Below are 26,748 nucleotides of genomic sequence, written 5' to 3' on the forward strand. Positions count from 1 at the left end.
CACATGTACTCAGGCTAGCTAGCAGGCGTAAATCATGCAGCTGTGTCAAAACAAAAACTAAATCTCCGAGCACTAACAAATACTCGGAGACCACCCAAGCGTGCTCGGTAAAACCCGAGCAACGAGTATACTTGCTCATCACTAAACGGGATATGAAAATTGAAATTCCCTCCCAATCCCTGCTACCCCTATCTAAAATGACAGAAGAACACCCTACAATACTTTTGTACAGTGTGCGGCACATGTTTGCCGGCTGCCATCCTGGCTGCCCATATATAATTGTGAGCAGCAGAACAGTGTGGGAATCCGTATAAGTATTTTGCTTTTTTAAAGCGGAGATCACTTAACCTCACCAATAATTACAGAAAGGATTAGAAAGCAGGAGAAACAAATCCTTAGGGATGAGAAAGACTGTCTGAAATGGCTCTGATTGAATTATGTACAGCACGGCTAAGATCTGCATTCACAATCTGTCATCTGCAAGGGCTCTGTGATCCAAGGAGAGCTGGAAGTTTCTTGATATTGTTGTCTGACAGTGGCAGCTATCAATGTGACAGAGCCGGATAATGCATTGTAATGCTAATTCTCTTCCTTCAAGGTTCTGAAACCTGAAATCGCCAGAACGTTCTCATCTGAATACATGTTGTGCATGTGCAGAGCAAAGGACAGATTATGCCAGAGAAGTCATACATAGCCACATATGGTTTATCGAGAAAACCATCTTACCCTCCGAGTGAATTATAGCTCTGGGTAGTTTTCAGCTTTTAGATCTTACATGCTTAGATTCTTATGGTACATTTCTTGTTACATGTTTTATTTCCTCTTCCTTCCGCTACAGCTCCATCCAAGATCCCAGACATCAATGCAAAATCTGTACCTCCCACTAGCCATCTGCCATTTATCATGCTGTTGCCTTTTTACGTGCCAGAGGGGCCTTTGGACATCCTGCAGCACCATGAGAACGCTGCAACTGCTACCTCTGGATCCTTCACAGCCCAAATATTGTACAGTAGTTAAATCATTGTCAAATGATGAGAAGCAAAATCATTCAATGTCACCTAATAAAAGAAAGCAACACAACTGCTTAGGTATAGCTAAATATCCAAAGGCACCCAGTGCTGTCTAACGCACGGCCCAGGGGTCACACGCAGACCACAATGCCGCCAGAAGTGGACTCCCAACCATCTAGTGACAAACATGCTTATCGGTGCCTGGTGGCTACTTGCATGTGTTTTTCATATCATAGAGATATACGTGCCACCTCAATTACCATCCTACTATACAACCTTTTTAGCTAAGAAAAAGTTATAACACCTGTTTTTTGAAGATTTTCTTGCTAAATAGAGTGTTTCTAGCCACTGTATTCTATAGTACGCTTGCTTTAGGTAAATTATTACTTATACCCTTGAATACTTTTTGTGACTACTTTATCACAAATATTATTATTGTTTTACAAATTTCTTTGCACCATTTTTCTAGCAGCTGCTTCCTTTGTTCTCTCTACCCTTTTGCTAATTCACAGCACTAGTTTTGAAGCACTGCCTGAATTTTATCCTCAGCCATGCACACACTGACATTATAGGAGCCGAGAGCAAACACCCGGTGTTAGTGTGTGCAGGTGCATTCTCATCCCTCTCTGCTGTCTCCTGCAGCCACACCCTACAAACGGGAACACATACCAGTGAGCAGCCAATACTGACAGAGATAGGGGTAAGGTCACACACAGACTGACGCTGCACAAGCCGAGTATCCTCATCTCCCGTCTCTATCACCATTGGCCCCCGCTACTGTGATCCTGTGTGCATGACACTGTGTGTGCTTCTAAGGGGTTACAAAGACTGAAAAGTCCCAACCCTTTTCTTGGTTAAATGTTCTGAGTATGTTTTACTACCAAATTCTGCTATGTATATTGTATTATCTACCTAAATACTGTGATGTGCATATTGTGAAAAGGGAAAGTGCAGTATGTTAATTAGGACACTAGTTGGCGATAACTTAGTACAGTAGCTTCAACAAAAAAAGTAATAGATAACATAGGAGGGGCCAGTTGTGGGTAAGCCCGGAGCATTTCCTGATCATAGTCAGTTGGGCCAGAGAGCCCAGACAGTCCCGTAGGGCTTAGAGCCTGGGACAGCACAGTGACCCCGCAATGTTCTCAAGATAAGAGCCCAGCCATCCAGAGCTTGAGTACTGGAGATTACAGCAGCACAGGAACGCAGGTGGCTCTAACATGTGGCAGCTTACTTCGTGGGCAGATGCCCTTATGTCTGGTGCAAAACGGACAAGAAAACACCTACAAGTAGTGAAACTGGACAAAGAAGATGCTGCGGTCCTGGACAAGACACAACCTGGGTACATGCTGAAGGACATGAGGGAGAGCACAGGGAAAGAGAAGGATATACACTGTGTAGAACCCTATGTCAATGCTGTAATGGAACTGGACATGCTGAGAAAAGAAATCAGTAAAGTTGTCTGCTTTAAAGGGAACCTGTCACCCCCAAAATCAAAGATGAGCTAAGCCCACCGCCATCAGGGGCTTATCTACAGCATTCTGTAATGCTGTAGATAAGCCCCCAATGTATCCTGAAAGATGAGAAAAAGAGGTTAGATTATACTCACCCAGGGGCGGTCCCGCTGTGGTCCGGGTCCGATGGGCGTCGCGGTCCAGTCCGGGGCCTCCTTTCTTCATACGATGATGTCCTCTTCTTGTATTCACGCTGTGGCTCCGGTGCATGCGCACTTTATCTGCTCTGTTGAGGGCAGAGCAAAGTACTGCAGTGCGCAGGCGCCGGGCCTCTCTGACCTTTCCCGGCACCTGCGCACTGCAGTACTTTGATCTGCCCTCAATAGGGCAGACAAAGTACCCCTGCGCCGGAGCCGCAGCGTGAATACAAGAAGAGAACGTCATTGTATGAAGAAAGGAGGCCCCGGACCGAACCACGACACCCATCGGACCCAGACCGCAGCATGACCGCCCCTGGGTCAGTATAATCTTACCTCTTTTTTCACATCTTTCAGGATACATCGGGGGCTTAACTACAGCATTCCAGAATACTGTAGATAAGCCCCTGATGCTGGTGGGCTTAGCAGATCTTCGATTTTGGGGGTGACAGGTTCCCTTTAAGTTGAACTTGGACTCTGTCTCTTTATGCATAACAATGCCCGCAGCAGAGCTTCAGCAGCCCCAATGGGATCCTGATGGTGCTGATGGTGAAGCAGAAGGTATGCTGAAAAGGAGAAAGTGTATTCTGAGGATTCCATTCAGGCAGTACTTAAAATGGAGCGCTGTCAATCAACTTAAAAAGAGGTTCAGGAGACTGTAAATGAAGGGGGCAGAACAGTGCACTAAGGTCTTTGCCATGCCATGTGCGAATTAAAGCCCCCGAATTAACATATATGATCAAAATGTAAAAAATAACACAATGAGAAAAGTCTACACTACAAGTATGATTTTCATAGCGGTCAAGTTTCCTTTGTGAATGTATAGATGATTTGAGCTTTGGAGGTGACCTACTCTCTTTCAGTTTCATTGTGGCCCTTAGATTGATCCTACCTAACAACGTGGTCCTCAGATTAGAAATTTTCCTTCATCACTTATCTATATAATTTGTGTTGTGGTTGGCCAAGTCAAGAATATATCATTAAAGAGGCACTCAAGATTTTTCTTTTAGAAAAAGGCTCTATACAGTAGTTTTCATAGTTAAAGTGGTTTGCAGTTAACACATAGACCTCGGTGTGATCCGGTGACTTGGAATTGAATTGACGTGAGGGAGAATGGGACATTGGAAACTGGGGAAAAGTGTGATTGGAATATTATTGCACTTATACTATATTATATAAACATTTAGTATGTTTCGGGAATAAAAAACTTCTTGGGAGTGCTTCTGTAAACTTACTGAGCCCCCAGTTTAGTACTAATGTCAGTTCTTGGGTAGCACTGACTAATATTTTCACCTGATGCATTTAGACAAATTAGAATAACTGTTCCTGGAGGAAAAACATCAAATTAACACTGTTTTTTGTTCTAAACCATTTCAATTAAACAGGGAATACCTTAAGTTTTGTCTGTTTCTTGTCACCAGGGACTGGAAGAATTAGAGCAAAATAAGTGTAGATAAAAAAAAGTTACATGGAGTAACACAAATACATTTTCAACAGGTGGCAATTAAAAGTCCTGAGTGGATGCAGCAATCAGGAGATGAGCAGAACATCATCAATATTAAAGTGTCTCTAAAAGCAGAGGTTCCACCTGCCAGAAAGTATGAAACAAGAGTTCAAAGTGTCTAGAGGAAAATGTACGATTACTAATATTAAAGATTAACAATCAATAAGGGTCATGAATATTATACATTTTTGTTTTATCTGCTTACTATATTAATGAGTTATAAGCTCCTAGTCAGTGCTAACTGGAAAGAGACGACCATATGAAATGTCATACCATATGCTTATAAAAGCAACAACAGTTATGTGCGTCATCTTGAAGTGGTAAAGCCTAGGTTTACATAAGTAGGAAAACAACTATAGCACAAAGCTATACCACCTAAGAAAAAATTCCCATTTAAGAAATATAATGGGCACGGAAAGTATTCTGACCCCTTTGAATTTTTCACTCTTTGTTTCATTGCAGCCATTTGGTAAATTCAAAAAAGTTCATTTTTTTCTAATTAATGTATACGCTGCACCCCATCTTGACTGAAAAAAAAAACAGAAATGTAGAATTTTTTGCATATTTATTAAAAAAGAAAAACTGAAATATCACACGGTCAAAAGTATTCAGATCCTTTGCTCAAACACTCATATTTAAGTCACATGCTGTCCATTTCCTTGTGATCCTCCTTGAGATGGTTCTACTGCTTCATTGAAGTCCAGCTGTGTTTAATTAAACTGGTAGTACTCGATTTGGAAAGGCACACACCTGTCTATATAAGACCTCACAGCTCACAGTGCATGTCACACAAAATGATAATCATGAGGTCAAAGGACCTGGCCAAGGAGCTCAGAGACAGAATTGTGGCAAGGCACAGATCTGACCAAGGTTACAAAAGAATTTCTGCAGTGTTCAAGGTTCCTAAGATCACAGTGGCCTCCATAATCCTGAAATGGAAGAAGTTTGGGACCACCAGAAGTCTTCCGTGACCTGGCCATCCAGCCAAACTGATCAATCGTGGGAGAAGAGCCTTGGTGATAGAGGTAAAGAAGAACCCCAAGATCACTGTGGCTGAGGTCCAGAGATGCCGTAGGGAGATGGGAGAAAGTTCCACAAAGAAAACTATCACTGCAGCTTTTCACCAGTTAGGCCTTTATGGGAGAGTGGACCAATGGAAGCCTCTCCTCAGTGAAACACATATTAACTCCTTAAGCCCCAAGGGTGGTTTGCACGTTAATGACTGGGCCAATTTTTACAATTCTGACCACTGTCCTTTATGAGGTTATAAATCTGGAACTCTTCAACGGATCCTAATGATTCTGACATTGTTTTCTCTTGACATATTGTCGTTCATGACAGTGGTAAAATTTCTTCAATAAGACTTGCATATATTTGTGAAAAAAATGGAAATTTGGAGAAAATTTTGAAAATTTTGCAATTTTCCAACTTTGAATTTTTATGCCCTTAAATCACAGAGATATGTCACACAAAATACTTAATAAGTAACATTTCCCACATGTCTACTTTACATCAGCACAATTTTGGAACCAACTTTTTTTTCATAGGGAGTTATAAGGGTTAAAAGTTGACCAGGAATTTCTAATTTTTACAACACCATGTGTTTTTACGGACCACATCCCATTTGAAGTCATTTTGAGGGGTCTATATGATAGGAAATATCCAAGTGTGACACCATTCTAAAAACTGCACCTCTCATGGTGCTCAAAACCACATTCAAGAAGATTATTAACCCTTCAGGTGTCTCACAGGAATTTTTGGAATGTTTAAATAAAAATGAACATTTAACTTTTTTTTCACACAAAATTTATTTCAGCTCCAATTTGTTTTATTTTACCAAGGGTAACAGGAGAACATGGACCCCAAAATTTGTTGTACATTTTGTCCTGAGTACACTGAAACCCCATATGTGGGGGTAAACTACTGTTTGGGTGCATGGCAGAGCTCGGAAAGGGAAGGAGAGCTATTTGACTTTTCAATGCAAATATTGACTGGAATTGAGATGGGACGCCATGTTGCATTTGGAGAGCCCCTGGTGTGCCTAAACATTGAAATCCCCCACAAGTGACACCATTTTGGAAAGTAGACCCCCTAAGGAACTTATCTAGATGTGTGGTGAGCACTTTGACCCACCAAGTGCTTCACAGAAGTTTATAATGCAGAGCCAAAAAATTAAAAATAATATTTTTTCACAAAAATGATCTTTTTGCCCCCAATTTTTTATTTTCCCAAGGGTAAGAGAAGAAATTGGACCCCAAAAGTTGTGCAATTTGTCCTGAGTACGCTGATACCCCATAAATGCGGGTAAACCACTGTTTGGGTGCATGGCAGAGCTCGGAAGGGAAGGAGCGCCGTTTGACTTTTCAATGCAAAATTGACAGGAATTAACCCCTTCCCTACCCATGACGCCTATGTGGCGTCATGGAATGATCGCGTCCCTGCAGATCGGGTGAAGGGGTTAACTCCTATTTTACCCGATCTGCAGGGAGAGGGGGAGTGGTACTTCAGCCCAGGGGGGGTGGCTTCACCCCCCCTTGGCTACGATCACTCTGATTGGCTGTTGAAAGTGAAACTGCCAATCAGAGCGATTTGTAATATTTCACCTAAAAAACTGGTGAAATATTACAATCCAGCCATGGCCGATGCTGCAATATCATCGGCCATGGCTGGAAAACCTGAAGTGACCCCCCCCACCCCACCGATCGCCCCCCCAGTGCTCCGTTATGGGGTCCGGTCCCCTCCGTCCTGTGCTCCGCTCCCCCGTCCTCCTGCCCTCTCCCCCCCTGCTCCTATGTCACCCCCCGGTGCTCCGATGCCCCCCCGTGCCCCGATCTCCCCCCCCTTATACTTACCGAGGCTCCCGGTGTCGGTCCGTCTCCTCGCTGGGCGCCGCCATCTTCTGGGCCGGCAGATTCATTACAAGTACATTTTGATCGCTGTGGTAGGTTCTACCACAGCGATCAAAATAAAAAAATAATAAATAACCCCCCCCTTTATCACCCCCATAGGTAGGGACAATAATAAAATAAAGAAAATATTTTTTTTTCTTTTTCCACTAGGGTTAGGGTTAGAACTAGGGTTAGAACTAGGGGTAGGGTTAGGGGTAGGGTTAGGGTTACGGGTAGGGTTAGGGTTAGGGTTATGGCATGTGCACACAGAGCGGATCGGCCGCGGATCGGCAGCGGATCGGCAGCGGATCCGCAGCGGATCCGCAGCGGATCGGCCGCGGATCGGCAGCGGATCGGCAGCGGATCGGCAGCGGATCCGCAGCGGATCGGCAGCGGATCGGCAGCGGATCCGCAGCGGATCGGCAGCGGATCCGCAGCGGATCGGCCGCGGATCCGCAGCGGATCGGCCGCGGATCCGCAGCGGATCCGCAGCGGATTGGCCGCGGATCCGCAGCGGATTGGCAGCGGATTGGCCGCGGATCCGCAGCGGATTGGCAGCGGATTGGCCGCTGCGAATTCGAAGCAGTTTTCCATCAGGTTTACAGTACCATGTACACCTAAGGAAAACCAAATCCGCTGTGCCCATGGTGCGGAAAATTCCGTGCAGAAACGCTGCATTGTATTTTCCGCAGCATGTCAATTCTTTGTGCGGATTCCGCAGCGTTTTACACCTGTTCCTCAATAGGAATCCGCAGGTGAAATCCGCACAAAAAAACACTGGAAATCTGCTGTAAATCCGCAGGCAAAACGCAGTGCCTTTTACCTGCAGATTTTTCAAAAATCGTGCGGAAAAATCTCACACGAATCCGCAACGTGGGCACATAGCCTTAGGGTTAGGGTTGGAATTAGAGTTAGGGTTGGAATTAGGGCTAGGGTTTGAAATAGGGTTAAGATTAGGCTTGTGGTTAGGGTTACGGATAGGGTTAGGGGTGTGTTGGGGTTACAGTTGTGGTTAGGGTTGGGATTAGGGTTACGGTTGGGATTAGGGTTAGGATTAGGGTTGGAATTAGGGTTACGGTTGTGTTGCGGTTAGGGTTGTGGTTAGGGGTGTGTTGGGGTTAGGGTTGTGATTAGGGTTATGGCTACAGTTGGGATTAGGATTAGGGGTGTGTTAGGGTTAGTGTTGAAGTTAGAATTGAGGGGTTTCCACTGTTTAGGCACATCAGGGGTCTCCAAACGCAACATGGCGCCACCATTGATTCCAGCTAATCTTGCGTTCAAAAAGTCAAAAGGTGCTCACGCCCTTCCAAGCCCCGACGTGCGCCCAAACAGTGGTTTACCCCCACATTTGGGGTACCAGCGTACTCAGGACAAACTGGGCAACAACTGTTGGGGTCCAATTTCTCCTGTTACCCTTGCAAAAATAAAAAATTACTTGCTAAAACATAATTTTTGAGGAAAGAACAATTATTTTTTATTTTCACGGCTCTGCGTTATAAACTTCTGTGAAGCACTTGGGGGTTGAAAGTGCTCACCACACATCTAGATAAGTTCCTTCGGGGGTCTAGTTTCCAAAATGGGGTCACTTGTGGGGTGTTTCTACTGTTTAGGCACATCAGGGGCTCTGCAAATGCAATGTGACGCCCGCAGACCATTCCATCAAAGTCTGCATTTCAAATGTCACTACTTCCCTTCCGAGCCCTGACGTGTGCCCAAACAGTGGTTTACCCCCACATATGGGGTATCAGCGTACTCACAACAAACTGGGCAACAAATATTGGGGTCCAAATTTTCCTGTTACCCTTGTGAAAATAAAAAATTGCTTGCTAAAACATCTTTTTTGAGGAAAGAAAAATGATTTTTTATTTTCACGGCTCTGCGTTGTAAACTTCTGTGAAGCACTTGGGGGTTGAACGTGCTCACCACACATCTAGATAAGTTCCTTGGGGGGTCTAGTTTCCAAAATGGGGTCACTTGTGGGGGGTTTCTACTGTTTAGGTATATCAGGGGCTCTGCAAACGTAACATGATGCCCGCAGACCATTCCATCAAAGTCTGCATTCCAAAACGTCACTACTTCCCTTCCGAGCCCCGACATGTGCCCAAACAGTGGTTTACCCCCACATATGGGGTATCAGCGTACTCAGGAGAAACTGGACAACAACTTTTGGGGTCCAATTTCTCCTGTTACTCTTGCAAAAATAAAAAAATTCTGGGCTAAAAAAATATTTTTGAGGAAAGGAAACACATTTTTTATTTTCACGGCTCTGCGTTATAAACTTCTGTGAAGCACTTGGGGGTTCAAAGTGCTCACTACACATCTAGATAAGTTCCCTTGGGGGTCTAGTTTCCAAAATGGAGTCAATTGTGGGGAGTTCCTACTGGTTAGGCACATCATGGGCTCTGCAAACTCAACCTGACGCCCGCAGAGCATTCCATCAAAGTCTGCATTTCAAAACGTCACTACTTCCCTTCCGAACCCAGACGTGTGCCAAAACAGTGGTTTACCCCCACATATGGGGTATCAGCGTACTGAGGAGAAACTGGACAACAGCTTTTGGGGTCCAATTTCTCCTGTTACCCTTAGGAAAATAAAAAATTCTGGGCTAAAAAATCATTTTTGAGGAAAGAAAAATTATTTTTTTATTTTCACGGCTCTGCGTTATAAACTTCTGTGAAGCACCTGGGGGTTATAAGTGCTCACTATGCATCTAGATAAGTTCCTTGGGGGGTCTAGTTTCCAAAATGGGGTCACTTGTAGGGGAGCTCCAATGTTTAGGCACACAGGGGCTCTCCAAACGCGACATGGTGTCCGCTAACGATTGGAGATAATTTTCCATTCAAAAAGTCAAATGGCACGCCTCCCCTTCCGAGCCTTGCCGTGCACCCAAACAGTGGTTTACCCCCACATATGAGGTATCGGCATACTCAGGAGAAATTTCCCAACAAATTTTAGGATCCATTTTATCCTGTTGCCCCTGTGAAAATGAAAGAATTGAGGCTAAAAGAAATTTTGTGTGAAAAAAAAGTACTTTTTCATTTTTGCGGATCAATTTGTGAAGCACCTGGGGGTTTAAAGTGCTCACTATGCCTCTAGATGAGTTCCTTGGGGGGTCTAGATTCCAAAATGGGGTCACTTGTGGAGGAGCTCCAATGTTTAGGCACACAGGGGCTTTCCAAACGCGACATGGTGTCCGCTAACGATGGAGATAATTTTTCATTCAAAAAGTCAAATGGCGCTCCTTCCCTTCCGAGCCTTACCATGTGCCCAAACAGTGGTTTACCCCCACATGTGAAGTATTGGTGTACTCAGGAGAAATTGCCCAACAAAATTTAGGATCCATTTTATCCTGTTGCCCATGTGAAAATGAAAAAATTGAGGCTAAAATAATTTTTTTGTGAAAAAAAAGTACTGTTTCATTTTTACGGATCAATTTGTGAAGCACCTGGGGGTTTAAAGTGCTCACTATGCTTCTAGATAAGTTCCTTGGGGGGTCTAGTTTCCAAAATGTGGTCACTTGTGGGGGAGCTCCAATGTTTAGGCACACGGGGGCTCTCCAAACGCGACATGGTGTCCGCTAAAGATTGGAGCCAATTTTTCATTCAAAAAGTCAAATGGCGCTCCTTCCCTTCCGAGCCCTGCCGTGCGCCCAAACAGTGGTTTACCCCCACATATGAGGTATCAGCGTACTCAGGACAAATTGGACAACAACGTTCGTGGTCCAGTTTCTCCTTTTACCCTTGGGAAAATAAAAAATTGTTGCTAAAAGATCATTTTTGTGACTAAAAAGTTAAATGTTCATTTTTTACTTCCATGTTGCTTCTGCTGCTGTGAAACACCTGAAGGGTTAATAAACTTCTTGAATGTGGTTTTGAGCACCTTGAGGGGTGCAGTTTTTAGAATGGTGTCACTTTTGGGTATTTTCAGCCATATAGAACCCTCAAACTGACTTCAAATGTGAGGTGGTCCCTAAAAAAAATGGTTTTGTAAATTTTGTTGTAAAAATGAGAAATCACTGGTCAAATTTTAACCCTTATAACTTCCTAGCAAAAAAAAAATTTGTTTCCAAAATTGTGCTGATGTAAAGTAGACATGTGGGAAATGTTATTTATTAACTATTTTGTGTCACATAACTCTCTGGTTTAACAGAATAAAAATTCAAAATGTGAAAATTGCGAAATTTTCAAAATTTTTGCCAAATTTCCGTTTTTTTCACAAATAAACTCAGAAATTATCGACCTAAATTTACCACTATCATGAAGCCCAATATGTCACGAAAAAACAATCTCAGAATCGCTAGGATCCGTTGAAGCGTTCCTGAGTTATTACCTCATAAAGGGACACTGGTCAGAATTGCAAAAAACGGCAAGGTCATGAAGGGGTTAAGATGGGACCCATGTTGCGTTTGGAGAGCCACTGATGAGCCTAAACATTGAAACCCCCTAATTGACACCATTTTGGAAAGTAGACCCCCTAAGGAATTTATCTAGATGTGTGGTGAGCACTTTAAAGCACCATGTGCTTCACAGAAGTTTATAATGCAGAGCCGTAAAAATAAAAAATCATATTTTTTCACAAAAATGATTTTTTCGCCCCCATTTTTTATTTTCCCAAGGGAAAGAGAAGAAATTGGACCCAAAAGTTGTGCAATTTGTCCTAAGTATGCTGATACCCCACATTTGGGGGTAAACCACTGTTTGGGCGCATGGCAGAGCTTGGAAGGGAAGGAGCGCCGTTTGACTTTTCAATGCAAAATTGATTAGAATTGAGATGGGACGCCATGTTGCGTTTGGAGAGCCACTGATGTGCCTAAACATTGAAACCCCCCAAAAGTGACACAATTTTGGAAAGTAGACCCCCTAAGGAACTTATCTAGATGTGTTATGATAGCTTTGAACCTCCAAGTGTTTCACTACAGTTTATAATGTAGAGCCGTGAAAATAAAAATTATTTTTTCCCACAAAAATTATTTTTTAGCCCCCAGTTTTGTATTTTTCCAAAGGTAACAGGAGAAATTGGACCCCAAAAGTTGTTGTCCAATTTGTCCTGAGTATGCTGATACCCCATATGTGGGGGGAACCACCGTTTGGGCGCATGGCAAAGCTCGGAAGGGAAGGAGCGCCATTTGGAATGCAGACTTAGATGGATTGGTATGCAGGCATCACATTGCGCTTGCAGAGCCCCTAATGTACGTAAACAGTAGAAACTCGCCACAATTGACCCCATATTAGAAACTAGACCCCCAAGGAACTTATCTAGATGTCCTGAGTACGCTGATACCACATATGTTGGGGTAAACCCCTGTTTGGGCGCATGGGAGAGCTTGGAAGGGAAGGAACACTGTTTTTCTTTTTCAACGCAGAATTGGCAGGAATTGAGATCGGACGCAATGTCGCGTTTGGAGAGCCCCTGATGTGCCTAAACAGTGGAAACCCCCAATTCTAACTGAAACCCTAACCCTAGCCCCAACCCTAATCCTAGCCCCAACCCCAACCCTAACCCTAGCCCTAACCCTAGCCTTAACCCTACCCCTAACCCTAACCCTAGCCCTAACCCTAGCCCTAACCCTACCCTAACCTTAACCCTAACCCTAGCCCTAACCCTAGCCCTAACCCTAGCCCTAACCCTAATGGGAAAATAGAAATAAATACATTTTTTATTGTATTATTTTTTCCTAGCTAAGGGGGTGATGAAGGGGGGGTTGATTTACTATTTATAGTGCTTTTTTAGCGGATTTTTATGATTGACAGCCGTCACAGACTAAAAGACGCTTTTTATTGCAAAAAATAGTTTTTGCGTCTCCATATTTTGAGAGCTATAATTTTTCCATATTTTGGTCCACAGAGTCATGTGAGGTCTTGTTTTTTACGGGATGAGTTGACGTTTTTATTGGTAACATTTTCGGGCATGTGACATTTTTTGATCGCTTTTTCTTCCGATTTTTGTGAGGCAGAATGACCAAAAACCAGCTATTCATGAATTTCTTTTTGGGGGTGCATTTATACCATTCCACGTTTGGTAAAATTGATAAAGCAGTTTTATTCTTCGGGTCAGTACGATTACAGCGATACCTCATTTATAAAATTTTTTTATGTTTTGTCACTTTTATACGGTAAAAACTATTTTATAGAAAAAATAATTATTTTTGCATTTGTTTATTCTGAGGACTATAACTTTTTTATTTTTTCGCTGATGATGCTGTATGGCAGCTCGTTTTTTGTGGGACAAGATGACGTTTTCAGCGGTACCATGTTTATTTATATCCGTCTTTTTGATCACGTGTTATTCCACTTTTTGTTCGGCAGTATGATAATAAAGCGTTGTTTTTTGCCTCATTTTTTGTTACCGCGTTCACTGAAGGAGTTAACTAGCGGGACAGTTTTATAGGTGGGGTCATTACAGACGCGGCAATATTAAATATGTGCACTTTTTTATTATTATTATTATTTAGATAAAGAAATGTATTTATTGGAACAATTTTTTTTTTTTCTTTAGGAATTTATTTTTTTTACACATGTGAATATTTTTTTTTACTTTATAACATTGTTCCGGGGGCGGGCATCATGTTATAGGGTCAGATCACTGTGACAGGCAGGGCTGCAGGCTTACCAGCGCTTGCTCTGAGCAGGCGCTGGTAAGCCACCTCCCTGCAGGACCCGGATGTAGCGCCATGGCCATTTTATATCCGGGGCCTGCAGGGAGGAGACGCTCGGTACAAGGCGAGCACATTGCCTTGTACCGAGGGTCTCAGGGAAGCATCTCCCTGCACGATGCTTCCCTATACCGCCGGAACACTGCGATCATTTTTGATCACAGTGTGCCGGGGGTTAATGTTCCAGGGGTGGTCCGTGACCACTCCTGACACATAGTGCCGAATGTCAGCTGCGATAGTCAGCTGACACCCAGCCGCGATCGGCCGCGCTCCCCCCGTGAGCGCAGATGATCGTATATGACGTACTATCCCGTCACTGGGAATTAAGTCCCAGGTCACCTCAACGGGATAGTACGTCATATGGGATTAAGGGGTTAAAGCCTGCATAGAGTTTTGCTAAAAAAATCCATGAAGAACTCCCAGACCAGATTCTCTGGTCTGATGAGACGAAGATAGAACTTTTTGGTGATAATTCTAAGTGGTATGTGTAGAGAAAACCAGGCACCTGCCCAATAAAATACAATCCCAAAAGTGAAAACATGGTGGTGGCAGCATCATGCTATGGGAGTGTTTTCAGTTACAAGGAAAGGACAACTGATTGTCATTGAAAGAAACATGAATGCGGCCAAGTACTGAGATATATTGGATGAAAACCTGGAGTGCTCTGGACCTCAGACTTGGCCGAAGGTTCACCTTCTAACAAGACAATGACCCTAAGCACACAGCTAAAATAACAAAGGAGTGGCTCCTCTTTGAAATCAGAATTAACGTATATTCACACATCAGTGTAAATGAAAAATCAGTGTATGAAAAATCATCAAATTTCAATCTAGAAAAATTGGACAATTTCTTCTGTATTTTCATCTTTGTGCCATCCATATGTTCTTTTTTTCACATCTGTGTGACATGCGGATGGCATTAACATTTCTACATTAATATAGCATAATGTAAATGACCAAATACAATTTTCTATGTTAATTTTTTGAATGTATCCATAAAAATCAGATGTTATACGGATAATCATAGAATGGTATAAGCAAATCTCATCCGAAATACAGGAGAGACTACTGAGTGTGTGCTGCGATTTTTTTAACACAGATACTCGACCCATGTCATAAAACTGTCATCTGAGCAGCCATTTTGAATTACATTGGTCAGCTTGCTGTCCATTTGCTATCAGATTTCAACTTGGACAGCACAGGTCCATATAATACACTCATCCCAACGAACCCTAAGTGTTATCATCCAAGAGATATGGACATTTTTTTTTTAATTGTAAACTGATTTTTTTTCAATGAAGGAGAACTGTATGAACTTTTTTTTTGCATTGACTCTAAGCAATGGATCAGTGAAAAATGTATAAACAGCAGATGGAACTCCGAAATGCAGAGTATGTCTTCTGTGTTTTATCCGTTTGATTCAGATCCCGTTAGACTTTAACCCCTTCATGACCCAGCCTATTTTGGCCTTAATGACCTTGCCGTTTTTTGCAATTCTGACCAGTGTCCCTTTATGAGGTAATAACTCAGGAACGCTTCAACGGATCCTAGCGATTCTGAGATTGTTTTTTCGTGACATATTGGGCTTCATGATAGTGGTAAATTTAGGTCGATAATTTCTGAGTTTATTTGTGAAAAAAACGGAAATTTGGCGAAAATTTTGAAAATTTCGCAATTTTCACATTTTTAATTTTTATTCTGTTAAACCAGAGAGGTATGTGACACAAAACAGTTAATAAATAACATTTCTCACATGTCTACTTTACATCAGCACAATTTTGGAAACAAATTTTTTTTTTGCTAGGAAGTTATAAGGGTTAAAATTTGACCAGTGATTTCTCATTTTTACAACAAAATTTACAAAACCATTTTTTTTAGGGACCACCTCACATTTGAAGTCAGTTTGAGGGTTCTATATGGCTGAAAATACCCCAAAGTGACACCATTCTAAAAACTGCACCCCTCAAGGTGCTCAAAACCACATTCAAGAAGTTTATTAACCCTTCAGGTGTTTCACAGCAGCAGAAGCAACATGGAAGGAAAAAATGAACATTTAACTTTTTAGTCACAAAAATGATATTTTAGCAACAATTTTTTTATTTTCCCAAGGGTAAAAGGAAAAACTGGACCACGAACGATGTTGTCCAATTTGTCCTGAGTACGCTGATACCTCATATGTGGGGGTAAACCACTGTTTGGGCATACGGCAGGGCTTGGAAGGAAAGGAGCGCCATTTGACTTTTTGAATGAAAAATTGGCTCCAATCTTTAGCGGACACCATGTCGCGTTTGGAGAGCCCCCGTGTGCCTAAACATTGGAGCTCCCCCACAAGTGACCCCATTTTGGAAACTAGACCCCCCAAGGAACTTATCTAGAAGCATAGTGAGCACTTTAAACCCCCAGGTGCTTCACAAATTGATCCGTAAAAATGAAACAGTACTTTTTTTTCACAAAAAAATTATTTTAGCCTCAATTTTTTCCTTTTCACATGGGCAACAGGATAAAATGGATCCTAAAATTTGTTGGACAATTTCTCCTGAGTACACTGATACCTCACATGTGGGGGTAAACCACTGTTTGGGCACATGGTAAGGCTCGGAAGGGAAGGAGCGCCATTTGACTTTTTGAATGAAAAATGATCTCCATCGCTAGCAGAGACCATGTCACGTTTGGAGAGCCCCCGTGTGCCTAAACATTGGAGCGCTCCCACAAGTGACCCCATTTTGGAAAGTAGACCCCCCAAGGAACTTATCTAGAAGCATAGTGAGCACTTTAAACTCTCAGGTGCTTCACAAATTGATCCGTAAAAATGAAAAAGTACTTTTTTTTCACACAAAATTTCTTTTAGCCTCAATTTTTTCATTTTCACATGGGCAACAGGATAAAATGGATCCTAAAATTTGTTGGGCAATTTCTGCTGAGTATGTTGATACCTCATATGTGGGGGTAAACCACTGTTTGGGTGCACGGCAAGGCTCGGAAGGGGAGGCGTGCCATTTGACTTTTTGAATGGAAAATTAGCTCCAATCGTTAGCGAACACCATGTCGCGTTTGGAGAGCCCCTGTGTGCCTAAACATTGGAGCTCCCCTACACGTGACCCCATTTTGGAAACTAGACCCCCCAAGGAACTTATCTAGATGCATAGTGAGCACTTATAACCCCCAGATGCTTCACAGAAGTTTATAACGCAGAGCCGTGAAAATAAAAAATAATTTTTCTTTCCTCAAAAATGATTTTTAGCCCAGGATTTTTTAATTTTCCAAGGGTAATAGGAGAAATTGGACCCCAAATGTTGTTGTCCAGTTTGTCCTGAGTACGATAATACCCCATATGTGGGGGTAAACCACTGTTTGGGCACACGGCAGGGCTCGGAAGGGAAGGCACGCCATTTGGCTTTTTGAATGGAAAATTAGCTCCAATCATTAGCGGACACCATGTCACGTTTGGAGAGCCCCTGTGTGCCTAAACATTGGAGCTCCCTAACAAGTGACCCCATTTTGGAAACTAGACCTCCCAAGGAACTAATCTAGATGTGTGGTGAGCACTTTGAACCCCCAAGTGCTTCGCAGAAGTTTATAACGCAGAGCCGTGAAAATAATAAATGTGTTTCCTTTCCTCAAAAATATTTTTTTAGCCCAGAATTTTTTATTTTTGCAAGGGTAACAGGAGAAATTGGACCCCAAAAGTTGTTGTCCAGTTTCTCCTGAGTACGCTGATACCCCATATGTGGGGGTAAACCACTGTTTTGGCAAACGTCGGGGATCGGAAGGGAAGTAGTGACGTTTTGGAATGCAGACTTTGATGGAATGGTCTGCTGGCGTCACGTTGCATTTGCAGAGCCCCTGATGTGCCTAAACAGTAGGAACTCCCCACAAGTGACTCCATTTTGGAAACTAGACCCCCCAAGGAACTTATCTAGATGTGTGGTGAGCACTTTGAACCCCCAAGTGCTTCACAGAAGTTTATAACGCAGAGCCGTGAAAATAATAAATGTGTTTCCTTTCCTCAAAAATATTTTTTTAGCCCAGAATTTTTTATTTTTGCAAGGGTAACAGGAGAAATTGGACCCCAAAAGTTGTTGTCCAGTTTCTCCTGAGTACGCTGATACCCCATATGTGGGGGTAAACCACTGTTTTGGCACACGTCGGGGATCGGAAGGGAAGTAGTGACGTTTTGGAATGCAGACTTTGATGGAATGCTCTGCGGGCGTCACGTTGCATTTGCAGAGCCCCTGATGTGCCTAAACAGTAGGAACTCCCCACAAGTGACTCCATTTTGGAAACTAGACCCCCCAAGGAACTTATCTAGATGTGTGGTGAGCACTTTGAACCCCCAAGTGCTTCACAGAAGTTTATAACGCAGAGCCGTGAAAATAATAAATGTGTTTCCTTTCCTCAAAAATATTTTTTTAGCCCAGAATTTTTTATTTTTGCAAGGGTAACAGGAGAAATTGGACCCCAAAAGTTGTTGTCCAGTTTCTCCTGAGTACGCTGATACCCCATATGTGGGGGTAAACCACTGTTTTGGCACACGTCGGGGATCGGAAGGGAAGTAGTGACGTTTTGGAATGCAGACTTTGATGGAATGGTCTGCTGGCGTCACGTTGCATTTGCAGAGCCCCTGATGTGCCTAAACAGTAGAAACACCCCACAAGTGACCCCATTTTGGAAACTAGACCCCCCAAGGAACTAATCTAGATGTGTGGTGAGCACTTTGAACCCCCAAGTGCTTCGCAGAAGTTTATAACGCAGAGCCGTGAAAATAATAAATGTGTTTCCTTTCCTCAAAAATATTTTTTTAGCCCAGAATTTTTTATTTTTGCAAGGGTAACAGGAGAAATTGGACCCCAAAAGTTGTTGTCCAGTTTCTCCTGAGTACGCTGATACCCCATATGTGGGGGTAAACCACTGTTTGGGCACATGCCGGGGCTCGGAAGGGAAGTAGTGACGTTTTGGAATGCAGACTTTGATGGAATGCTCTGCGGGCGTCACGTTGCATTTGCAGAGCCCCTGATGTGCCTAAACAGTAGGAACTCCCCACAAGTGACTCCATTTTGGAAACTAGACCCCCCAAGGAACTTATCTAGATGTGTGGTGAGCACTTTGAACCCCCAAGTGCTTCACAGAAGTTTATAACGCAGAGCCATGAAAATAATAAATGTTTCCTTTCCTCAAAAATATTTTTTTAGCCCAGAATTTTTTATTTTTGCAAGGGTAACAGGAGAAATTGGACCCCAAAAGTTGTTGTCCAGTTTCTCCTGAGTACGCTGATACCCCATATGTGGGGGTAAACCACTGTTTGGGCACATGCCGGGGCTCGGAAGGGAAGTAGTGACGTTTTGGAATGCAGACTTTGATGGAATGCTCTGCGGGCGTCACGTTGCATTTGCAGAGCCCCTGATGTGCCTAAACAGTAGGAACTCCCCACAAGTGACTCCATTTTGGAAACTAGACCCCCCAAGGAACTTATCTAGATGTGTGGTGAGCACTTTGAACCCCCAAGTGCTTCACAGAAGTTTATAACGCAGAGCCGTGAAAATAATAAATGTGTTTCCTTTCCTCAAAAATATTTTTTTAGCCCAGAATTTTTTATTTTTGCAAGGGTAACAGGAGAAATTGGACCCCAAAAGTTGTTGTCCAGTTTCTCCTGAGTACGCTGATACCCCATATGTGGGGGTAAACCACTGTTTTGGCACACGTCGGGGTTCGGAAGGGAAGTAGTGACGTTTTGGAATGCAGACTTTGATGGAATGGTCCGCGGGCGTCACGTTGCGTTTGCAGAGCCCCTGATGTGCCTACACAGTAGAAACCCCCCACAAGTGACCCCATTTTGGAAACTAGACCCCCCAAGGAACTTATCTAGATGTGTGATGAGCACGTTCAACCCCCAAGTGCTTCACAGAAGTTTACAACGCAGAGCCGTGAAAATAAAAAATCATTCTTCTTTCCTCAAAAATTATGTCTTAGCAAGTAATTTTTTATTTTTGCAAGGGTAACAGGAGAAATTGGACCCCAACAGTTGTTGCCCAGTTTGTCCTGAGTACGCTGGTACCCCAAATGTGGGGGTAAACCACTGTTTGGGCACACGTCGGGGCTTGGAAGGGAGGGAGCACCATTTGACTTTTTGAATGCAAGATTGGCTGGAATCAATGGTGGCGCCATGTTGCGTTTGGAGACCCCTGATGTGCCTAAACAGTGGAAACCCCTCATTTCTAACTTCAACACTAACCCCAACACACCCCTAACCCTAATCCCAACTGCAGCCATAACCCTAATCCCAACCCTAACCCCAACACACCCCTAACCACAACCCTAACCCCAACACACCCGTAACCCTAATTCCAACCCTAGCCCTAATTCCAACCCTAACCCTAAGGGTATGTGCCCACGTAGCGGATTCGTGTGAGATTTTTCCGCACGACTTTTGAAAAATCTGCAAGTAAAAGGCACTGCGTTTTACCTGCGGATTTACAGCAGATTTCCAGTGTTTTTTTGTGCGGATTTCACCTGCGGATTCCTATTGAGGAACAGGTGTAAAACGCTGCGGAATCCGCACAAAGAATTGACATGCTGTGGAAAATACAACGCAGCGTTTCTGCACGGAATTTTCCGCATTATGGGCACAGCGGATTTGGTTTTCCATAGGTGTACACGGTACTGTAAACCTGATGGAAAACTGCTACGAATTCGCAGCGGCCAATCAGCTGCGGAGCAGCGGCCAATCCGCTGCGGATCCGCGGCCGATCCGCTGCGGATCCGCGGCCGATCCGCTGCGGATCCGCGGCCGATCCGCTGCGGATCCGCGGCCGATCCGCTGCGGATCCGCGGCCGATCCGCTGCGGATTCGCTGCCAAATCCGCACATGCCATAACCCTAACAATACCCGTAACCCTAACCCTAGTTCTAACCCTAACCCTAGTTCTAACCCTAACCCTAGTGGAAAAAAAAATATATATATATTTTCTTTATTTTATTATTGTCCCTATCTATGGGGGTGATAAAGGGGGGGGGTTATTTATTATTTTTTTTATTTTGATCGCTGTGGTAGAACCTACCACAGCGATCAAAATGTACCTGTAAGGAATCTGCCGGCCGGCGGGCGTACTGAGCATGCGCCCGCCATTTTGGAAGATGGCGGCGCCCAGCGAGGAGACGGCCGGACACCGGGAGGATCGGTAAGTATGAAGGGGTGGTGGGGGGGTGGATCTGAGCACAGGGGGGGTGATCGGAGGACGGGGGGAGCGGACAGCAGGACGGGGGAGCGGGCAGGAGCACGGGGCAGCGGAGCACAGGACGGAGGGGACCGGACCACGCACCGGAGCACTGGGGGGGCGATCGGTGGGGTGGGGGGTGGTCACTTCAGGTTTTCCAGCCATGGCCGATGATATTGCAGCATCGGCCATGGCTGGATTGTAATATTTCACCTGTTTTTTAGGTGAAATATTACAAATCGCTCTGATTGGCAGTTTCACTTTCAACAGCCAATCAGAGCGATCGTAGCCACGGGGGGGTGAAGCCACCCCCCCTGGGCTGAAGCACCACTCCCCCTGTCTCTGCAGATCGGGTAAAATGGGAGTTAACCCCTTCACCCGATCTGCAGGGACGCGATCCCTCCATGACGCATACGCTGCGTCATAGGTCGGGAAGGCACAGACTTTCATGACGCAGCGTATGCGTCAAAGGTCGGGAAGGGGTTAATGTGTTGAGTTAGATCCACAAAATCGATGAGAATAGGACACGCTCTCAGTCTCAAGAACCAATAGTTTTTAAAGCTTATGTGTGTAGGGCTCAATGAAACTATATAGATCCTGGTGTTGTCCTAGCAAAACATGGGCAGCACTACAACGTGTCACAGATATGTGAATACAGACAAAGGGCTCATTTAGATAAACGCATTAAACATCTGTGTGCTGTCCGTATTCAAAACTGATAGCATACGGACAGCACAAGGAGTAATGGAAGTCAATGTGCTTATGAACATTTTCATACACGGAACAAGTAAAAAATCACAGTATGCAATATTTGGATCCATATTCTGGATCAGACTAGCATTCAATGACTTTGCAAAAAACATATCATATACAGGTTAACACATTCGTATAGCATAGATTTTTCAAGGATCCGTTCCAATTATTAAGATAGGAAACTGTATTTGACGTTTATAATTTATTAAAGAAGCCCACTCATGAAGTTTTCCCCCCAAATCTGTGTGTGTGCAGGTAATGTAGTGTGAGTGTGTTAATATACTCAACTACCACCTTCTAAGTGATGTCACCGCTCTGCACACTGTCCAGGTCACGGTGTGCTTTGTGTGACCCAGAAGTGTTTTTTACAATGTAGGCTCTATAGAATTACATTTTAAAAGAGATTTCCAGCTCACGTTCAGATTAAAGCGTGAGCTGCATAGTCTTAAGTGTGGTGATGTCACCGAGAAGAGGAGAAAAACGTCACTGGATACCGAAGAAGTAGGTGGATGGTAAGTATATTAACAGTACACACCGACCCTACACTACATACACAAGTTTGGGTGAAAAAAAAAAGCATGTGTGGGCTCCTTTAAATTGTGCATGAAAAACTGTATGCTATATGCCTGTACTAAATGGACATATGTATAGCACATGGATATAAAAAACGGACATGCGGATATGAAAAATGTACACAAGGAACACAATAAAAATGGAAAAATTAAATTTTGTTTCGGGATGCAAACTGGACGATTGTGCGTACATTCATGTGAATCCAGCTTAAGTAGCAGGCATAATACTATGGAAAGTATTTATTTAAAAATCTGTACCCAAGTTACTAATCTACACGCACCCTGTACATTACTATTAATTACCATTAATGTAAAGTATACTTATCTAGAAAGATCCGTGATCCACACAATTTACAAATCTTCGTCCCAAAGGTTTCCTGTTGTCTACACATTGTATATACAGCTCTTGCACAATTTTATAAATATATTCATGGGACTAATAACCTATTGGAGCTCCCTCACTCTTCATATAAATGAGAATCGTTGCGATGCCATCAGTTGTCAGATAGGATGCCGCACTGTTACGATTAAGAAGGGCCACTCAGTCTCAATGGGGAACAGTTGAAGTTAATGCCTCTTACTCGAGAGATGGGAATAATGAGAACCATCTAGGCAGTAGGAACCCAAGGAGGATGATCACGTCCATTATTTGAAATGATTTTAACATAGCATAATTTTCTTTGGTTGTTTCCTTAACATCTTCGGGTTTGAAGTGAAAGAATGGGAGACGCATTTAGCAAATGTAACTATTTGTCTGAGAAGCTACTTTGTATGTCTAATAAGGTTTTCAAGCTTGTCTAGTCTCATTACATGATCAGCGAGAAATCCGTACAGCATATGGCTCGGCCATGTTATTTACAAAACAAGGAAGATAGGAAAATCATTCTTACTTTATTTTGTTAGGCTTTTAGTAATCAAGGACCATGCAGATGACAGAACTCCCATTCTTCGATGCAAGCTCTAGAATCATTTACGACTAGAATACGGGCTAGGATCTCATTACTTTTATCTCTTTAGGGAGTATTCATCTTAAAATTAAAATAAAACAAATCACCTGCACAAATAAATTCTTGAGTTGGCTTTTCTCTGATATTGACATCCCATAAGCTCATCATTCAGCCTTCCTGTAAACAATATATCCAAAAAATGGTTGAAAAGAATTTTTAGCTGTCCTCCTAAAATGTAATTTATGCAGTGCAAACTTTCAGCCAAGTTATTACGACATAATTTGGGCTTTATGTCCATAGAGAGGACTGTTTCAGCTTTTTTTGGCCATCATCAGCACAGAGAAAGGTTTTTAAAGCTATAGGTACAGCCTCATTAAATTCTGTCTGATTTAACCTGGCTCCTTCCTGCACACACTTTTGTTTCCTGCTAGTAAAACATATATAGGCCGCTGTGCTTTCCAGCTATATTAATGGAATTTTTCAAGACTGTTTTGGGTGCCACATTATTTTGAAAAAGGTTTTTGCTGATGATTTTGCAGTTTTATAAAAAAAAATTATAAAGCAGATGCAAGAAAAAATTCCATACATTGTGCCTATTACATTTTGATAAAAATGTCACTGATCACAAAACACTGTATATAGACGTCTCTAGATTATAATTTACAGCCTTTAAAGTAATATTTGATCATAACATTTTTTTCCAACAAAAAGTGCAAAAAAAGCCAACTTTAGTTATAACACGAAAACGTCCATAATAAACAGATTTTAACATTTGTTAATGAGGAATTTGCATTGGATACACTTGATAGCCACAGAAAAAAAGGATCAAATATGCTTTGAATAGTCTTCCTTTTTATTTCAATGGAAAATCCTATTTTTTTGTTCATATAGAAAATTGTTTTTGAGTTCATTTCCTTTAAAGTATGTCACTTCTTTGAGTCAGAATACACAAGCAATCCACTCTAAATTTCACACTGTCATGTCACAAGACTGCAAAATACTTTTAGAAAAAAAGTTTCACAAACCTTTTTGAAACTGCTTAAAAAATAGAAAAAAAAATCTAAAACACCCCCAAAGAAAACAGCTTTTTCTGAAAAGGATTCCTCTTGAAATTGTATTTGATTTATCCGCCTCCAATAAATTCTGTGTAAACATACCTTTAAAGCTTCAACACATCCCCTTTTAGGATTTATTAAGCCAGATTTAGGTCACCATAAGGCTGCCGTCACACTAGCGGTATTTGGTCAGAAATTTTACATCAGGATTTGTAAGCCAAAACCAGGAGTGGGTGATAAATGCAGAAGTGGAGCATATGTTTCTATTAGACTTTTCCTCTATTTGTTCCACTCCTGGTTTTGGCTTACAAATACGGATGTAAAATACTGACCAAATACTGATGTGTGACCGCAGCCTAAGATTGTATACGAATCATAACTTATAAACAGTTTTCTTCAAGAAAACCTAGTGAGTTTTTGAAAATTCTGCTGACCCTTCCTTAGGACTCATTCAGACTTCTGTTTTTCTGACTTTGTTTAAAGTTGGATCACAGTGTGTTTTTTACAGACCCCTAGAGTTGCATTGAGGATTTTGATCTGACCTTGGGATCAAAATTGGACAAGTCTCCATTATATACGCACCACTCAGTCCGAGGAAGAAAGTTGACATATCAATAGCCTCATAGGCTATCATAGGTACAGGTGTTATCAGTGAAAAACATGGATAGCACTAATACGCCAAAAAACGATGTCCAAATAAGTCCTAAGGCCATGTTCACATGTTCATTATTTCTTCAATATTTTACATCAGTATTTGTAAGCCAAAACCAGGAGTGGATGATAAATACAGAAGTGGTGACGTGTTTCTATTATACTTTTCCTCTGATTGCTCCACTCCTGGTTTTGGCTTACACATACTGATGTAAAATACTGACTAAATACTGAACGTGTGCTTTACTTATATTTTGTTTCTGGGAAAAATGGGTCTCAAAAACACACACAACATTATAAATCCAACATTCATCCCACAGGGAATGGTTAAATTTATCAGGTTCTTGGCAAATTCAACAAGCTATTATGGGGGATGTAAAACTGCATAATTAGGGAGATTTTACACTTGAAAAACTGGGTGACGTCTTTTGTGAGTCCTTGCATGGTGGCCGTATTGGTTGCCACCCACAATTTAGGCGTAACTAAGAAAGAAGAGTAAGGGCCAAAGAATTGGGAATTGCATGAAACTAAAGAATACAAAAAATTTTATAGTTGCCATTATTTTATTGTGTATTTGATACTGTTCCATACAATTCATGATGGCACTGACCTCTGAGCTTTGACAGGGGCTCTTAGAAATGATAGAAGAGGACAGGTTGCAATATAGAAAGATACACAGACTGTCAGATATATGGTGGTGCGGTCCACAACTGACACTGACAATAAGAAGATGGATTACTCTATATTGCATTTTATGTCATTCTCATGACACCCAGTCCCTGAAAACACTGTTATATGTGCAACTAAAAAACATAAAATAGTATTTCTCTCCAGAACATCTTGGCAGGCCTGCTATGAGATCTTCAACATGTAATTGAAGGCCGTTTCTTTGTTGTTCTTTCGAGCAGCCTCCCTGAATGTCATGATAACGTGTCAAAGGGAGAAGACGGAGAGGTCCTGCGTCAGCAAATCTTTGACCCTTTTTAAAGCCAAGTCCTATTCATCCAAGGATGATGTATAATCCATATCTCAGAGTGTTAGATCACATGGGGGAAGTGAAGTTCACTGTATATTGCCTACAAATTGAAGAAGAAAATAGCTAAAAGAAGAAAGAAAAATGTATAGGATCTTTGTTCTGTGTAATCCAAGATGGATGACAGGGCAAAGATTTGCTGGCAGGCACGGAATGTCACTTTAATGATGTCCAAAGCAAATGTGCTTCATATTGTCTAGAGAGTGACTCTCTTCGATAGGCTTTCCTCATTAATATACAACCGCTGACCTTTATCAGCTACAGTGCTAATGGCGAGCACCATATAATTTCCTTCCAATCTATAGTCATGCCAATTATTTCAACAATAATAAATATAAGTAACGAAATCTGTGACCGTAATGTTAATATTGTACACATATAGAAAATGACCCTAAATGAATACTAATATCCTCTCCACATACATCAAGCAGCCACAGTCTGTTATGCTGACTGCAGCCAGTGATTTATATATAATTTATATTGAAAACAAGACATTTAATTTGACATCAACATTAATCATCAACGGTGACGTCGCGGCTTGTGATTGGTCGCGCGAGCGGTCACATGGGCGGCCGCGCGACCAATCACAAGCCGCGACGTCACCGCGACGTCACCGCAAGGTCCTGGAAGGCTGATTCTAAGGAAGGAAGGTTCCCGCTTAGTACCAGGGCGCATCAGATGGTAAGTATAGCGATATTTTTTATTTTAATTCTTTATTTTACACTTAAATCTGAATTCCGATACCAATTCCCGATATCTTAAACATATCGGGAATCGGTATCGGAATTCCGATTCCAGATTCAGAAGATCGCCGACTTCATG

General features: G+C 42.5%; 1 protein-coding gene across 2 annotated transcripts in view; it reads right to left on the reverse strand.

Annotated features, from left to right (window-relative positions):
- CSMD2 (CUB and Sushi multiple domains 2) overlaps nucleotides 1-26,748 on the reverse strand; it is a 1,405,803-nt gene that overhangs the window by 1,070,460 nt on the left and 308,595 nt on the right. The gene's annotated exons all lie outside the window — the stretch shown is intronic.

The sequence above is a fragment of the Ranitomeya variabilis genome, chromosome 3 (assembly GCF_051348905.1).
Source record: "Ranitomeya variabilis isolate aRanVar5 chromosome 3, aRanVar5.hap1, whole genome shotgun sequence".
Taxonomy (NCBI): Eukaryota; Metazoa; Chordata; class Amphibia; order Anura; family Dendrobatidae; genus Ranitomeya; species Ranitomeya variabilis.